The 12,113-nt window shown below is 43.7% G+C and overlaps 1 pseudogene; it reads right to left on the reverse strand.

The window, feature by feature from the left end:
- Nucleotides 1–11,113: 11,113 nt before the first annotated feature.
- On the reverse strand, nt 11,114–11,864 carry LOC134378817 (chloride intracellular channel protein 4-like; annotated as a pseudogene).
- Between the last annotated feature and the right edge of the window lie 249 nt (nt 11,865–12,113).

The following is a 12,113-nucleotide window of genomic DNA, read 5'->3' on the forward strand; positions in this document are numbered from 1 at the left end:
CAGACCCCAACAGAACTCGGAACTCGGTAACCTGGCACCCACATTCTATACACAGCCCCTTCCCCAGCTCACTTGGCCCCAGGCAGAGTGAGATGTTGTGCTGTATCCCGAGGTCCCGGGGCAGTAGCCCCAGGCAGCCCTGTGCTGAGAGGCTTGTCCGCTGCTTCCGGCGCTGGGTCAGCCCTCGCCCTGGACTCCGGTGGCCGTTTGGCAGGAGGTCCCCAAAGGTAATGTCAGGTGTCCCAGGGGAGGGCGGGCCAGGCCAGGCCAGCACTGTGAGCCTCCCTGGGTGACCGCACACCTTCCTCCTGCGTGTGGGGGGAATGGGGACATGGGACAACCTCCCTGGGCAGAGGCAGAGGGTGGGGTGTTTATAAACCTGCTGGTCCTGGTGTGTTCACACCTCAGGTCATGGCTAGAGGGTGAAAGGGGACTGCCGGGGTGGCAACCACCACCCTGTACATTAACCCTGGACCCTCAGGCTCACTTCTCATGTCCTCCCTGGGGTTAAGACTGGCCTCCAGCCCCTTCCGTCCTGGGTGTTCACGGTGCTGTCACTGTGCATCTCTTCCCTGTCCTATCCTAGAGTGAAGAGAAGTCTTCCCTAAGCCCAGATGCCACCCACATGTTGTGGCCTGTCCCGGCAGGCACCCTGCAAAAGTGGGTGGAGTACCTGGTGCCCACTGTCATGCGTGGCAATGACTCCTATGTGCACACGTTTCTGCTAAACTACAGAAACTTCGCCACTCCCCAGCAGGCGCTGGATCTGCTTTTCCTCAGGTGAGCACTCTGTCCCTCGATCACACAGTGTCACTCAGCCGCCTCCCAGCTGTGAGTCTTGGGACTGTCACCACACCCCTCTGAGCCTCAGTTTCCACCTGTGTTCGGTGGGTGGTAACAGGAACAAGCTTCAGTGGGTCCCCCATGGAAAGTGCTGCTCCTGAGTCCAGCCCTGTGGAAAGTTCTGCTGGAGGGGCCACGGTCGTCCTCATTCAGGATTCCTGCCCCCCCACGAGGAAGTCTCTGTCACACCCTCACTGACCTCGTTGACTTGGGCTTCACTGTTTTCACATTTGAGATCCTATCTGCAGGCTTCTGGGAGTATTCAAAGCAGGGAGACCGGGGGCTGGCAGAGGGGCTTCAGGTGCACCCAGATATCTTGGGAGGAGTCGGTTGGGGTTCATTCCTTCAACAAACATATTTGAAGTCACACTATGCACAGTGAGTTTCTGGGCACTGACTATATTCCAATGAACCGAGGAGACTACATTCCCTGCCCTCCTGGGTTTCCATTCTAGTCAGAGGTCAGTCAACCACAACATACGTGAGGAGCAGGTAGTGCCACCATATGGTAGATGTGACACTGCCCTGGTCTCTTCTAGGTACAGAAGCATCCTTTTGGATTATCATGGGGATGGCGGACCCCTGGAGCAGCTAAAAGGGTAAGTAGGGTTTGGGTCCAGATGGAGGGGCTCCCATCTCCACAGAACTGTGTGTGGTGTATGGGAGCCTGTAGATGGGGGAGCTGGCAGATCTCTGGCTCCCACACATCTTATGATTCCTGCTACAGGGCTGAGGGCTCAGGATTTCCCTGCAGGGAAATTGAAGGCTCCCCCCATGGAGGCTTTTCCCAGCCCCTCCTTGGTTGCCAGGCCCATCTCTGCCAGGGCTGTCATACTGGACATTGGAGGGGCTGGTCTATGGACAGGCAGGGGCAGAGGGTACAAGACGGCAGCTCACTCAGGGGAGCCCTGGGAGGGCAGCATAGAGGGATAGGCCAGGCCTCTGATGCTGCTGCCCACCTGTCTCCTCCCAGCGCCATGTCCTCCATCCTAAAGATCTGGCTGGAATTCTATTCCATCGACTTCCACGAGCCTCCTGAGTTTCCTTCTTTGAAGTTTCTGTTGGCATATGTACACATCAATCTGCCAGGCTCAGAGGTGGAGCACAAGGCTGATCTTCTTCTGGCCCAGCTGGAGAAGCTGGAGCACCTGGAGCCCAGTGAGGCGGAGACTGAGGGTGAGGAGGAAGAGGGTGGGTGCCTGTGAGGGTTTGGGGAGGGGGCTGGGCTGGGCCACACAGAGCAGAGTTTCCAGAAGCAGGCTGGGGACAGGGGCACTGAGTACTCAGAACAATCATTCAGTGTTCTGCAGTATGGAAAGACTTCCTGAGGCTGGGTCTCTGGACTTGGGCTTCTCAGAAAGACAGTGTCATTGGAAGAGACATAGAAACTCATGTTGATATTTTCAATTGTTGTCCCTCCAGTTCCAGCTTCTGCCCAGGCTGAACAACTGTCCCAAGGGCTAAAGACATCTTCAGCTCCAGCTCCAGCTCCACCTCCACTTCCAGAGCCAGAGCCTGAGCAAGATCCAGAGCCCAAGCCAGAGAAAGAGCAAGAGCTAGATCCAGATACAGAGCAAGAGCCAGAGTCTAACTCAGAGCAAGAGCCAGAGCCCAAGCCAGAGGAAGAGCAGGAGAAAGATCCAGAGGCCAATCCAGGGCTAGATCTGGAGCACGAGCAAGATCCTGAGCTAGAGCCAGAGCCCAAGCCAGAGCCAGAGCATGAGTATGATCCCGAGCCGGAGCGAGAGCCAGAGGAAGAGCAAGAGCTAAAGCAAGAGCAGGAGCAAGATCCGGAGCCTGAGCAAGAGCAAGAGCTAGACAGAGCCAGAGCAAGAGCCATGGCCAGGGACAGGGCCAGAGCCAAGGGAAGATCCAGAACCAGAGCCAGAGGAAGAGCCAGAGCAAGCTCACCTAACCACTGCTGAAACATGAACAGTAGAAGAAACGCCAGCATCCAGGCGAGCCCTGGCTCCAGAGCTCCCACAAACACCCTCACCAGTCCCCACTCCAGAGCTGTCCTTCCCCTTCCCTGCCACTGTGCTTGTCCTCGTTTTTGTCTTTGTCCTGCCTCTCCTCAAATTTTATCATCTTTTCTCTTCACTTATATCCCTTGTATAAAATAAAGTGTTTTAATATTTTCAAAATTACAATTCAGTGGCATGAAGTACATTTCTCATGTGGTGCAACCCTCACCTCTGTCTAGTGACAGGACAGCTTCATCAACTCTGTAGCCATTAAGCTGTCACTCCCCATCCTGCCTCTCCTAGTCCCTGACAACCACTCCATTTTCTGTGTGTGTGAATTTACCTATCGTGGATTGTTCCTATCAGTACAGTTATATGTTATGTGGCCTTTTGTGTCTGGCCACATAATATGAGAAGGAACTGATTAATTTTTATTTTATGTTTTTAGTAAGAGGAAAATTACAGAAAAATCAAAGACTATACATAGAAACACAGAGCCGCGATAGTTATTATTGTCATAATCTTGAAATAGGAACTACTTTTTAATGACTGGAGAGCCAGACACCACAGAGGAAAAGACTGACTTTTCCTGGTCAAAACAAAACAAGAATAATGTCAAAAGCTTAAAAGACAAACCCCAGATTGGAAAATTCTTCATGGGCAGAGAAAGGGTAATATGCATCCTAGTGGTACAAAGAGTTTTCATTTATCCATATTTTTAAGGGGACAAAGGATATATTCCTGCAGTTCCAAAGGGAAGCAATTCACATGGCCAGTAAATGTCAGACATCCACGACATCCCTTATGATGACACACAACAATTTACACATTATTGAGATGTCATTGCCCCATCAGATGGGCAGGTTTTTATGTCTGGTGATGACCAGCTCTGGTGAGAATGTGGGAGAAGAGGTCCCAGCGGATGTCCTGGGAGACATGTGCGTAGATACCCCATCTCAGGAACCACTCAGCAACTTCTATCAAAGTGAACACGCGTGTCCATCTGCCAAGTAGTGGTAATCTGGGGAGGTTATTCCACAACCACAACGGCCCAGGTTTTCAAGATTTCTGTTGAAGTGTTTTCATCACAGCACTGGTGGAGGTAGCAAGTGGCTGGCCACGTCTCTAACATCTTCTAGAGGGGCTGGGTGTTAAATTGAGCAGCTGCTGAGGTGCACACAGAAATTGTCATGTAAACATGTCATGAAGGCCAGTCTGTATTGAGGGTCTCAGGTTGAAAAACATCTATGTGATGTCAACATGCATACACACCTGTATGTAAATGACTGTTTAGGTGAGAGAGTGAGACAGACAGACACAGGACAGAGGAAGTCAAATGGGAGAGACAGGCTGGGAGACGTGACCAAGCCATGAATGAGGACCAGCTCTGCTGGGTGGGACTTTCAAAACCTTTTATTCTCCTTTACATGATATGCGAATATTTTTAATATGCACATTATTTTATGTTTATATAAACATTAACATCACATTAAATACTATCCACTAAACACTCACCTACTAAGTAAAGTACATTACCCGGTTTCAATTTTTGTAGGCACTTATTACAAAGACAATAATGATTATAAGTAAATCAGTAGTTCAACATGAATGAACAATAACATTAAAAACACAGTCCTTCCACCCAGATGCCCAGTGGGTGTCCACTGTGGTGTTCTTCTTTCCTGTTCTTGCCCTGTGTTCAGGCATGTGTGTGTGTGTGTGTGTCTGTGTGGAGGTGTGTGTGTGTGCAGATGTGTGTGGGCAGACGTCTGTCTGTAGGTGTGAGTGTGTGGAGGCATGTGGAGGTTTGTGTTTTTGGGTGTGTGTGTGTGCAGGATTGTGTGATTGTACATCTGTATGTGCAGTCGTGTGGGTGTGCACATAGGTGTGGGTGTGCAGGGATGTCTATGCATGTGTGTGTGTGTGTGTGTGTGTGTGTGCGCGCGCGCACTTGTCTGGGGAGAAGGTGCTGTAGGCCTGCAGAGGACGTGCTGCCCCAGTGTCAGGTGAACTCAGGCATGCCGAGGGCACATGCATGTGCCATCAGCAGTTTTACCACCCTGGTGTCCTGTATCCAAGGCCAGGACCCTTTGCACCACTTGCCAGGCCAACTTCTTCAGTCAAAGTGCCACTTCCTCTGCACAGTCCTTGGTAGCTCCCAGCCTCCTCTGCACCATGTGATCACACTCAGACCAGCCTGGGAGGAGGTGGCCATCACGGGTGTCCCCAGCATTATAAACACGGAGCCCTAAGATCACACTGAGGAAGAGACTTCTCCACAGTGACAGGGCTGCAGTGACACAGCATCGTTCCAATCCAGCTGCTGATGCCTCCAGGTGTGGCTGCCCCATGCTGCCACCTGCATTGAAGTAAAAAATGACCAGCACAGTGGGGGGGCTGTCATAGTTCCCATGACAGTTGGTTGTTTAAAAGACACTGGCACCTCCTCTCTCTCTCTCTCTCTCTCTGTCTCTCTGTCTCTTGCTTCCTCTCGCCATGTGATCTGCTTGTACCCGCCAGCTGCCTGCTGTTTTCTGCCATGAGCAGAAGCAGCCTGAGGCCTGTGCCAGATGCAGCTGTCCCAGAATCATAAGCCAAATAAACCTCAGTTCTTTCTAAATTACCCAGTCTCAAGTATTTCTGTTATAGTAACACAAAATGGACTAGTACACCTTACTAATTTCTTTTGAAGTTCAAGGTCATAATATCAGTGAAAGCTGTAAATGCAACTGTAATGTAAAACGATTTTATTGTTTTTAGAAAGGAAGGACTTAAAAAATCAAAATATAAATGTTATTCAAAATTGCTCATTTATCCTTTCAAACAATATGATCATGGATGTGCTATAAAGGGAAATAACCACATACTTTAATTTACCAAAACTTCATTTAAGGTATATATTTGGGTCTTGTTCACTGTTTGCTTTTTAGAGTTGGTTTGGTTTTAGTTGAAAATTGTTTTAGTCCTTCAGTATGCCAGACACTAAGTGCACTATAACATTGACTCCAGACCACTGCTCTGTTGGTGGTAACGTCATAAGATCAACGTCACAGGGCTTCTTGGGATGACTATTTCATAGTGGAGATAACAGAGGCACAGGGAGGTCAGGTAACTGCTGTCACATTGCTAAGCAGGTTTGGGGACCAGAATTCAAATCAGATTGTAAGGCTCACACTCAACCACCATTCAACCATGTCTGGGCCTTCAGAATTAATTTTTTATATTTAAATATCCAAGAAGAACCTTTCTATGACAGCATTTCAAAAGATTTTATTAGTAATTAAAATAAATTTTATCCCTTTGTCCAAAGAAAAAGCAACATCTAGTGACAAATAAGTAAAAAGCAGATATTCTTCAAACTAAGAGACTAGTAACTGCACACTCAGTGTGAGTCTGTTATCTGGAAGCCTGTGTTGTCACATTCTGTTCTCTGAGATCCCTATTCCTGCAGCTTCTTTGCTATGGAGTGTGCATTTCCGTATCATTCATATGATGGCATACGTTTAAGCTTGCCATAATTTAGTGTAAGCAAAATCACTTTTTACCTTTAAACTAGTATTCATAAAATTTCATCATTTACACACTGATGCATGATCCAAAAAACACATGTACTTATCAAATAAAATGGGGTTAAGAACCATCAAAATCAAGTGATTTTCTTTTTCCTTTGGCTCACAGACACTCAATCTAAGATATGGTTTTATTTTCTTTTTGGTATGGGATAATGTGAAAAATGAAATATGTAAACCTAAATGGAAGGAAACCATGGTCTTAATGGAATCATTAAAGAAATTGTTTCAGAATGCTACATCCTTCCAGAAATAATAACCCTATAATATCAGCAAATTTGGAGTCAGCATGGGTTACCTGCTCCATATGGAGGGGCCTGGTCATGTTCATTAGGTCTGCCTGAAGCTTAACCAAACTCGAGTACATGACCTTTAAGAATTTTTTAAAATTCATTAATCAATGTTCTTTGCCTGAATTTTGCTGCTTTTGCTTCTTTAACCTATTATTTGTATCCTTTTTTTAAGTTGGTCAATCTCTGCACCCAATGAAATGAGAATTGCAAGCATAACAGTTCTAGCTAATAATTAACAGAAAGTGCTTTCAGCTCAGATACCATTGCCAAAGTTCAGTAATGATATTTTAAAATGTCACCCCAATAGATGGCAATGCGAGATAATCAGCAACAGGAAAATCGTCATCACAATTTTTAATTTGTATCTAGCTTTACATGCTTTGAAATTACTTTAAAACATTTTCTCTTTCAATCTTCTATACAGCCCTAAAATATCTGGATTTATTCATTCACATTAATGTATTAGAAATCAAGCACTAATGAAGAAAGAGTGAAATCTCTCACCAAACTTCTAAAGGATCTGTACAATTTTCCTATAATAATGTTTTTCTAACTTAGTGTTTTCTTTTAGTAATGTTTTCTATCACTTTTCATCTTGCTAATTATCAACAAGATGGATTTGCACTTGCACACATATATGAATGGTTTAAGCCAGTGGTTCCTAAAGTGTGGTATGTATGTCTTATGAAAAGTAAAGATGCCCTAGCCCCAACCCTTGACTTTGAGTTAATTAGTTGAGTTTTTATGAAGCTAATTAGTTGGAGAAATAATCATTTAATTATACAAATTATATGATCATTTGTTCTTTCTTTTGCTATTCAAATGTTCTTAATTGCCTAATATTTTCTTAAAATTGGATAAAAAGGCATATTGTGTATTTAATATTCCTTTGCAAAATTATAAAACAATTCAAAAATGGAAATTTATAAAAAATAAAGATGTCATAGTTCTTGCATTCTTCCTTGATCTTAAAAGATATTCGCTGTTAATTCCTTTAGCAAGGTTCTGCTAAGGGTGTATTTGTTGTGGGTTGAATTGTGTCCCCCAATAGAATATATGATGAAATCCTAACCCCCAATACCTCAGAATGTGACCTTATTTGGAAATAGGCTTTGTTTTTTAAGATTTTTTTTTTTTTTGGATAGTGAAAATATACTTTATTTTTTTTAATACAATAGCTGCCAGCAATATACTGGTATTGATGTTCCAGAGAGAGAAAAGAAAATACAAGTACTCTAAGCTTTCATTTGCCTGCTGAAGAAAATTCTAGAGAAAATATTCCAATTCTGTTCAACATTATGGCTAGAGGAGTTGAAAATTTTTTTCCTGATAAAAATATAATTTTGGTGGCCCCAACCGCAATAAATCGTAAAGGAAGGAGTTTAAAAAGCCATGTATATCATAATGAATGCTTCCCTCTCTTTGAATTAAATATTGATTATAAGCAGTGTAAGAAACTGATAAATCAGTAAACTTCATGAAATGTGTATCAAAATGTTCTTGAAAAAAATACATTTCTATTTCCTCTCATTTTTACTTTGTAGATATTTTCTAAATGGGTTTTGTAAATGCACAGAAATAAAAGCTATCTACATGCAACTCTGGAGAGAATCGAAACACAACAGAAGTAAAGTGAAAATGCCTAAATTCTAGAGTTTATCCACTTAGTATAAGAATAAATGTCAGAAATCTCTTAATTGTACACATATTGCTCAAGGGTTTAAAGATAAGTTGTGAAAGCCAGTTACCAAGAAATAAAATCTTATTTGAATTCTATCACAAAAGTTAATAATCCTAGCACAAGAAGAGAACAGAACCGTAAAGAAAACCTGCATCTGTATCAGAAAAGGGAAATTACATTAAGTGGAATAGTAGAGAGCTTTCCAAAGGTTGAATACAATGAGTTTTCAAAATCCCTTGGAAAATAATGAGACCTTCCATCCAGATCTCCTCGCTGAAGTGAAACACGAAAGGGGAAATGATTCCTTAGTTGCAGAAAAAAAATCAGATGATTTCCATGTTAATACATATGCTACACAAACTGCCAAGAAAACTTTAATGTCCCAAATATCTCAAGATTTTAAGCCATGATCTTTCCACAAATATACAATGGGGTAAAAGCATGTTGTAGGATCATCCTTCTTACTAGCTTTCGTCCATTTGCCAAACTCAATTTCACATGAATAACTTCCCTCGTAAAGTAATAAAATCTGTCTTTCTACAGAGAAAAATAATTCTGCCTTCATCAAAATCATAATAGACCTGACTTCCTTGGACATCCAGAGGGACAGCCAACTGTAATCAGTGGATAAATAAAAAACAATAGAATAAATACCCAAAGTGAAAACACTTCAGAACTGAGGCTCAGAATGTATTGTTTGCCACTCTGTTTTGAGAACTGGAGCTCCTTCCTCTGTCAGCCCTCTGTCCTGCACCACTCAGCCCACCATTCATTAGGAGAAAGACACCCTCCTCTTGAGTCTTTCTTGTACTTTAAGCTATGAGGCAAGGTTCAATATCACCTGAAGGCCAAGTTGCCACGATTTAAAAGTAGGTGAAGCGTGAGAAGCTTGTCCCCGCACCAGTGCAGACAGGGCACTTGCACCCCCTGAAGCTACTGCAACACAATCTGTCAGTAGATAACGAGCGGGTGCTTCTTCCTGGAACCAGACACATCATCACCCAACATTTAATTACAAAAACATGGGTGCTCAAACTCTAGATCAGCAATAAGGAGTTCTAGAAAAGGTAAGGGAAAGGAATCTCCCTGAGCCAAATGGATACAACATAGAGTTTTTCTTATGTTTCTACACTAAGCTAGTTACTGATAGGTAAAAAATGCAGTGTGCTGATAAAAGTCAGGCTGCTTCCACAAAGCCAGTGCTTACTAAATGCTAGCACATCAAAGGGGGGAAAGTACTGCTATTTTAAAGCGATATACTTAAACTTTCAAAAAACAGCCTAATCAGCCTATGAGAAACAACACTTCTTAAACAAGTTAGGTACAAAAAATTACCCAAAATGTATTAGAGTCACAACCACAGTTCTTTTAGTACTTAGAAAGTCCATTTTTGGGTTTTTTTTAAAGATGAATTACATACATAGAAAACTTTTATTTTTTAATCACCAAGTTCATTCTCCCTTGTTAGAGCACAAATAATTCCTGGTTTGGGACTTTGATTTCAAAAACAAACAAAAAAACCATGCAGGGTTATATTCTCCAATGTGGCTGTAGAAAATTTAACTTGAGGAAGAGCAGTAATTGAGATCAGGCAAAACTGTTAATATGCACTCACCATAACACAACTATAATTTACTCCACAAGGAGTGAACAATCCTCTACGCAAAGTCTCAACAGTAAATGGGGATGGGACGGGAAAGTTGGCCACCTGGACAATGTATTCTTTGGGTCATCTACATTAAATATGCTTTAGAAACAAAATTTTACTTGATATTTTGAGAAACCCACCCTACATTCCATAGGTTAATTTCTGTATGTGTTAACTTCTACATTACTAAACACTGTACTGCTAGAGCTAAATCAAGTAAATATCAGTTTATGTAGTGTTGCTCCAAAGATGTATAAACAGCAAGGTGTATGCTTACCTAAAAAGGAGCTTTTTAAAATGAGGAAAGAAAGCAATAATGTTCCAAATGAATGGCACTGGGCAAAATACACGTAACACGCAATACATTTAGACAGAGTATCAGGTACCTATCAGTTTCTCTTGTAAGGATAAAATGCTTGAGGAAGAACTTGAGAATACACCCCTCCCTCTAAACTTTTAGCTTCTACATAGTGTCAGGTGTTACAATTGGTGTGGATAAATGCTTTTAGGCAAAAGTAAAAATCTATCTACAAAGCAAAATAGCGAAATCTGTAGTGACTTTTTGTAGAAGGCTCTTCTCTGGTGGTAATATCCCTTAATATACACCCAGGATAGACTGTTTCTGATACAGTAGAAATCCTTTCATATACTCTTACTAAATATTACAAAATTTCAAAAAAAAAAAACTATAAGTATTCCTTGTACCATGCATTATGCACCAGTTTGGGGGTGACTGATGAAGTCATGGCTACTATTTTAACAGTTAAACATTGCACCTCAAAAGTTCTGCCTTCTATACACAGTGAATGGACACAACGGCGAGGGCTCCAGAGAGATGGCAAACTACCTCTGCAGTGAAGTTTGTGTTGGAGGGTCTCCAAATGGGAGGGGGGAGGATATGGGAGGTAGGCAGGGTAAAAGGATTTTACAATAATACTGCTTAGGAGTGTACATTTTAAGATAACTACTATACCTTGTCTATCCTTGGCCCTAATCTTGAATAACTGCATGTTCATGCAAAATACAATTTCTCCTTTATAGGAATAAGAGCAGTCTGTTAGGAAAAGCATATTCTTAGGGGAAGACAGAAAGATAGCTCTCTCGTAAGTGCTATTTTACTTGGTAAGTCTTTTGGCTACATCACTATATGCTATTTCAACCTCCTGACCACTGGGACAGGTATTGGTGAACTCATCCCTACTATAAGCCTTAGTTAAGTATCTCCAGATGCCAGTCATTCCTTTTGGGATATCAAAGTTGCGATATTTTTTGGCCACCACCTTGACAATGTGCAGTTTGGGCAGCAGGTTGCAATCAGCTAATGTCATTTCATTGCCGTCCAGAAATTTACGTGTAGAAAACTTAATGTTCTCCATAGTAGTCTCATCAAGTTCATCAGGGAGGGGAGAATTCAGATATTCATCCAGTTTCCGCAGTGTTTTCAAGAGACCCCTCTCCAGTGCTTCGTTAGCCTCTGGCCTTGAATTCCTGATAGATGCAGAGAATTTGGCAAAGATGTCCATTCCAGCAGTGTTTGATGCGGGGTGTTCTGGTGAAAGCGTTAAGTACTTGGGAGGGCATGAGACATCTTCAAGAAATTCCTCGATCTTATTGACATCCGTTTTGACTTCATTGTTAAGTTATAAATGGCGGGTGGGTCCCAGGAGCCGAGTTCTGCAGGTCTGCAGGCTTCCTTTTCAGGTCAACGGTTGTGACACTAAATACAACGCCTTGGAGCCAAAGAATCATGAAGAGCCTCTGGGAAAAGGGGCGTTTTCCTACGCTTTCCCCATCACTGCCAGCCTTGACGAAGAGCTCGAGGAGGGGCTCTTTGTCCTCCTCCTTCCCTCTGTTCAGCGGCATCGACAACGCCTTGGCTGGTTCGGCTGTGCTCCGCGGGCGGCGGCGGCGGCGGCGGCTGCTTCTGCTCCGGGGTCGCTGCTGCTGCTGCTTCTGCTCCGGGGTCGCTGCGGCGGCTGCTGCTGCTGCGGGGTCGCTGTGGCGGCTGCTGCTGCTCCGGGGTCGCTGTGGCGGCTGCTGCTGCTCCGGGGTCGCTGTGGCGGCTGCTGCTGCTCCGGGGTCGCTGTGGCGGCTGCTGCTGCTCCGGGGTCGCTG

The sequence above is a fragment of the Cynocephalus volans genome, chromosome 5 (genome assembly GCF_027409185.1).
Source record: "Cynocephalus volans isolate mCynVol1 chromosome 5, mCynVol1.pri, whole genome shotgun sequence".
Taxonomy (NCBI): Eukaryota; Metazoa; Chordata; class Mammalia; order Dermoptera; family Cynocephalidae; genus Cynocephalus; species Cynocephalus volans.